This window comes from Lolium rigidum, chromosome 2 (assembly GCF_022539505.1).
Source record: "Lolium rigidum isolate FL_2022 chromosome 2, APGP_CSIRO_Lrig_0.1, whole genome shotgun sequence".
Classification (NCBI taxonomy): domain Eukaryota; kingdom Viridiplantae; phylum Streptophyta; class Magnoliopsida; order Poales; family Poaceae; genus Lolium; species Lolium rigidum.
Window position 1 is genome coordinate 133,139,722 of NC_061509.1, and position 6,000 is coordinate 133,145,721.

Genomic DNA, 6,000 nt, shown 5'->3' on the forward strand with positions numbered 1-6,000 from the left:
ATTCTCGGAATTCGATGAAACAAAAGCCAAACCTCTTATTTTACCGAGACGGGCCCAGAACACCGAAGGAGAGACAGAGAGGGGCCAAGGGGGCTCCACACCACCTGGCGGCGCGGCCAAGAGGGGGGGGGGCGCCCAGCCATGGGGTGGGCTCCCCAGGCACCTGATAACGCGTGAAGCACACGTCCGTTGGGAACCCCAAGAGGAAGGTGTGATGCGTACAGCAGCAAGTTTTCCCTCAGTAAGAAACCAAGGTTATCGAACCAGTAGGAGATGAAGGCCACGTGAAGGTTGTTGGTGAAGGAGTGTAGTGCGGCGCAACACCAGGGATTCCGGCGCCAACTTGGAACCTGCACAACACAACCAAAATACTTTACCCCAACTTAACAGTGAGGTTGTCAATCTCACCGGCTTGCTGTAAACAAAGGATTAAACGTATGGTGTGGAGAATGATGTTTGTTTGCGAAGAATAACAGAGAACAGAGTTTGCAGTAGATTGTATTTCAGATGTAAAAGAATGGACCGGGGTCCACAGTTCACTAGTGGTGTCTCTCCAATAAGAAATAGCATGTTGGGTGAACAAATTACAATTTGGCAATTGACAAATAGAGAGGGCATAACAATGCACATACATATCATGATGACTACTATGAGATTTACTTAGGGCATTACGACAAAGTACATAGACCGCTATCCGAGCATGCATCTATGCCTAAAAAGTCCACCTTCGGGTTAGCATCCGCACTCCTTCCAGATATTAAGTTGCAAACAACGAGACAATTGCATTAAGTATGGTGCGTAATGTAATCAACACAAATATCCTTAGACAAAGCATTGATGTTTTATCCCTAGTGGAAACAACACATCCACAACCTTAGAACTTTACGTCACTCGTCCCGCATTCAATGGAGGCATGAACCCACTATATAGCATAAATACTCCCTCTTGGAGTCACAAGTATCAACTTGGCCAGAGCCTCTACTAGCAACGAAGAGCATGCAAGATCATAAACAACACATATATGATAGATCAATAATCAACTTGACATAGTATTCCATATTCATCGGATCCCAACAAACACAACATGTAGCATTACAAATAGATGATCTTGATCATGATAGGCATCTCACAAGATCTAACATGATAGCACAAGAGGAGAAGACAACCATCTAGCTACTACTATGGACCCATAGTCCAAGGATGAACTACTCACACATCAGTCTGGAGGCGATCATGGTGATGTAGAGTCCTCCGGGTGATGACTCCCCTCTCCGGCAGGGTGCCGGAGGCGATCTCCTGAATCCCCCGAGATGGGATTGGCGGCGGTGGCGTCTCTAGAACTTTTTCCGTATCGTGGCTCTCGGTAATAGGGTTTTCGCGACGGAGAGTTTAAGTAGGCGGAAGGGCAGAGTCGAAGGAGGCACAGGGGCCCCACACCATAGGGCGGCGCGGTCCCCCCTTGGCCGCGCGGCCCTGTGTTGTCGGCGCCTCGTGGCCCCACTTCGTATCCTCTTCGGTCTTCTGGAAGCTCTGTGGAAAAATAAGACCCTGGGCGTTCGTTTCGTCCAATTCCGAGAATAATTCCTGTGTAGGATTTCTGAAACAAAAAACAGCACAAAACAAGAACTGGCGCTTCGGCATCTCGTTAATAGGTTAGTGCCGGAAAATGCGTATAAATGATGTAAAGTGTGTATAAAACGTGTGAGTATTGTCATAAAACTAGCATGGAACATAAGAAATTATAGATACGTTTGAGACGTATCAAGCATCCCCAAGCTTAGTTCCTACTCACCCTCGAGTAGGTAAACGATAACAAGGATAATTTCTGAAGTGACATGCTATCATAATCTTGATCAATACTATTGTAAAGCATATGAGATGAATGAAGTGATTCGAAGCAATGGTAAAGACAATGATTAAACAACTGAATCACATAGCAAAGACTTTTCATGAATAGTACTTTCAAGACAAGCATCAATAAGACTTGCATAGGAGTTAACTCATAAAGCAATAAATTCTTAGTAGAAAGTTTTGAAGCAACACAAAGGAAGATATAAGTTTCAGCGGTTGCTTTAAACTTCAACATGTATATCTCATGGATAATTGTCAACACAAAGTAATATGATGAATGCAAATAAGCAAGTATGTAGGAATCAATGCACACAGTTGACACAAGTGTTTGCTTCTAAGATAGAAGGAAGTAGGTACACTGACTCAACATAAAGTAAAAGAAAGGCCCTTCGTAGAGGGAAGCATGGATTACTATTTTTGTGCTAGTGCTTTTATTTTGAAAACATAGAAACAATTTTGTCAACGGTAGTAATAATTCATATGTGTTATGCATAAGACATCCTATAAGTTGCAAGCCTCATGCATAGAATACCAATAGTGCTCGCACCTTGTCCTAATTAGCTTGGATTTACATGGATTATCATTGCATTACATATGTTTCAACCAAGTGTCACAAAGGGGTACCTCTATGCCGCCTGTACAAAGGTCCAAGGAGATAGATCGCATTTGATTTCTCGTTTTTGATAGATCTCAACTAAGGACATCCATACCGGGACAACATAGAAAACAGATAATGGACTCCTCTTTAATGCATAAGCATTCAACAACAGATAATATTCTCATAAGAGATTGAGGATTAATGTCCAAACTGAAACTTCCACCATGATTCATGGCTTTAGTTGGCGGCCCAATGTTCTTCTCTAACAATATGCATACTCAAACCATTTGATCATGATAAATCACCCTTACTTCAGACAAGACGAACATGCATAGCAACTCACATGATATTCAACAAAGGTGTAATAGTCGATGGCGTCCCCCGAAACATGGTTACCGCTCAACAAGCAACTTATAAGAAATAATATACATAAGCTACATATTCTTTACCACAATAGTTTTTAAGGCTATTTTCCCATGAGCTATATATTGCAAAGACAAGGAATGAAATTTTAAAGGTAGCACTCAAGTAATTTACTTTGGAATGGCAGAGAAATACCACATAGTAGGTAGGTATGGTGGACACAAATGGCATAGGTTTTGGCTCAAGGATTTGGATGCACGAGAAGGGTTCCCTCTCAGTACAAGGCTTTGGCTAGCAAGGTTGTTTGAAGCAAACTCAAGTATGAACCGGTACAACAAAACTTACATAAGAACATATTGCAAGCATTATAAGACTCTACACTTTCTCCTTGTTGTTCAAACACCTTAACCAGAAAATATCTAGACTTTTAGAGAGACCAATCATGCAAACCAAATTTCAACAAGCTCTATGGTAGTTCTTTATTAATAGGTGCAAAGTACATGATGCAAGAGCTTAAACATGATCTATTTGAGCAAAACAATTTCCAAGTATCAAATTATTCAAGACAATATACCAATTACCACATGAAGCATTTTCTGTTTCCAACCAAATAACAATGAACGAAGCAGTTTTCAACCTTCGCTATGAACATTAAAAGTAAAGCTAAGAACACCAATGTTCATATGAACGAGCGGAGCGTGTCTCTCTCCCAAACAAAGAATGCTAGGATCCGATTTTATTCAACAAAAACAAAAATAAAAACATACAGACGCTCCAAGTAAAGCACATAAGATGTGACAGAATAAAAATATAGTTTCACTAGAGGTGACCTGATAAGTTGTCGATGAAGAAGGGGATGCCTTGGGCATCCCCAAGCTTAGATGCTTGAGTCTTCTTGAAATATGCAGGGATCAACCACGGGGGCATCAATAATATGGCATAGAACATAAGAAATTATCGATCCGTCGGAGACGTATCAGGGATGCTGATACGTCTCCGACGTATCGATAATTTCTTATGTTCCATGCCACATTATTGATGATATCTACATGTTTTATGCATCTTTATGTCATATTTATGCGTTTTCCGGAACTAACCTATTGACGAGATGCCGAAGGGCCGGTTCCTGTTTTCTGCCGTTTTTGGTTTCGAAATCCTAGTAAGGAAATATTCTCGGAATTGGACGAAATCAACGCCCGAGTCTTATAATTGGACGAAGCTTCCGGAACACCCGAGAGCCGCCAGAGGAAAGCCCTGGGGGCCCCACACGCCACCCTGGCGCGGCCAGAGGGGGGCCGCGCCCCCTAGTGTGTGGGCCCACCAGGCCCCCTCCGAGGCTGCCCTTCCGCCTACTTAAGGTCTCCGTCGCGAAAACCCTATTACGTTCGACGAAACCAGAGAAAACCTTCCAGAGCCGCCGCCATCGCGAAGCCAAGATCTGGGGGACAGGAGTCTCTTTTCCGGCACGCCGCCGGGACGGGGAAGTGCCCCCGGAAGGCTCCTCCATCGACACCACCGCCATCTCCATCAACGCTTCTGTCTCCCATGAGGAGGGAGTAGTTCTCCATCGAGGCTCGGGGCTGTACCGGTAGCTATGTGGTTAATCTCTCTCCTATGTGCTTCAATACAATAATCTCATGAGCTGCCTTACATGATTGAGATTCATATGATGATGCTTGTAATCTAGATGTCATTGTGCTAGTCAAGTGGATTTTACTTATGTGATCTCCGGAGACTCCTTGTCCCACGTGTGTAAAGGTGACAGTGTGTGCACCGTGTGGGTCTCTTAGGCTATATTTCACAGAATACTTATTCACTGTTATGAATGGCATAGTGAAGTGCTTATTTATATCTCTTTATGATTGCAATGTGTTTTGTATCACAATATATCTGTGTGAGTAGTTTATTCCTCCTGCACGGTGTAATGGTGACAGTGTGTGCATCGTGTAGTACTTGGCGTAGGCTATGATTGTGATCTCTTGTAGATTATGAAGTTAACTATTGCTATGATAGTATTGATGTGATCTATTCCTCCTTTCGTAGTGTGAAGGTGACGAGTGTGCATGCTATGTTAGTACTTGGTTTGGTTATGTTGATCTGTCATGCACTCTAAGGTTATTTAAATATGAACATTGAATATTGTGGAGCTTGTTAACTCCAGGCATTGAGGGTTCGTGTAATCCTACACAGTTAGTGGTGTTCATCATCCAACAAGAGGGTGTAGAGTCTAGCATCTATCTATTTATTCTGTTATGTGATCAATGTTGAGAGTGTCCACTAGTGAAAGTATGATCCCTAGGCCTTGTTCCTAAATATCGCTATCGCTGTTTGTTTCTCGTTTTACCGCATCTATACTTCCTGCAATATTACCACCATCAACCACACACCGATCCTGGACAGCAAAGCACTTTTACGGTGCCGTTGCTATCGCTCGCATTTATTCATACCACCTGTATTTCACTATCTCTTCGCCGAACTAGTGCACCTATTAGGTGTGTTGGGGACACAAGAGACTTCTTGCTTTGTGGTTGCAGGGTTGCATGAGAGGGATATCTTTGACCTCTTCGTCCCTGAGTTCGATAAACCTTGGGTGATCCACTTAAGGGAAACTTGCTGCTGTTCTACAAACCTCTGCTCTTGGAGGCCCAACACTTGTCTACAAGAATAGAAGCACCCGTAGACATCAAGCACTTTTCCGGCGCCGTTGCCGGGGAGGAAAGGTAAAAGGCTCTCATACTCCGGTCTCGGGTAAAGTACTTTTCCGTTGCCGTTGTGTGTGTGCTCGAAGCTATTTCCTTTAGATCCTGCAATTGCATCTTTTTGTTTCTTGTTTACACTAGTTTGGCATAATGGACAACAATGAGCTTCTTATTCTATTTCCTGATTTAAGACATGGATGGTTTGATGCGAAAATTAAAAAACCTATGGAACATATTAGTATGAACGCTTTGAACACCATTGTTGCTAATAATATGGAAAATTCTAAGCTTGGGGAAGCTGGCTTTGATGAGCATGATATTTTTAGTCCCCCAAGCATTGAGGAGAAAATTTACTTTGATGATACTTTGCCTCCTATTTATGATGATTATAATGATAGTAGTCTTTTAGTACCGTCTGTTATGGAGGATAAATTTGATTATGATTACAATATGCCTCCTATATTTGATGATGAGAATAATAATGATAGC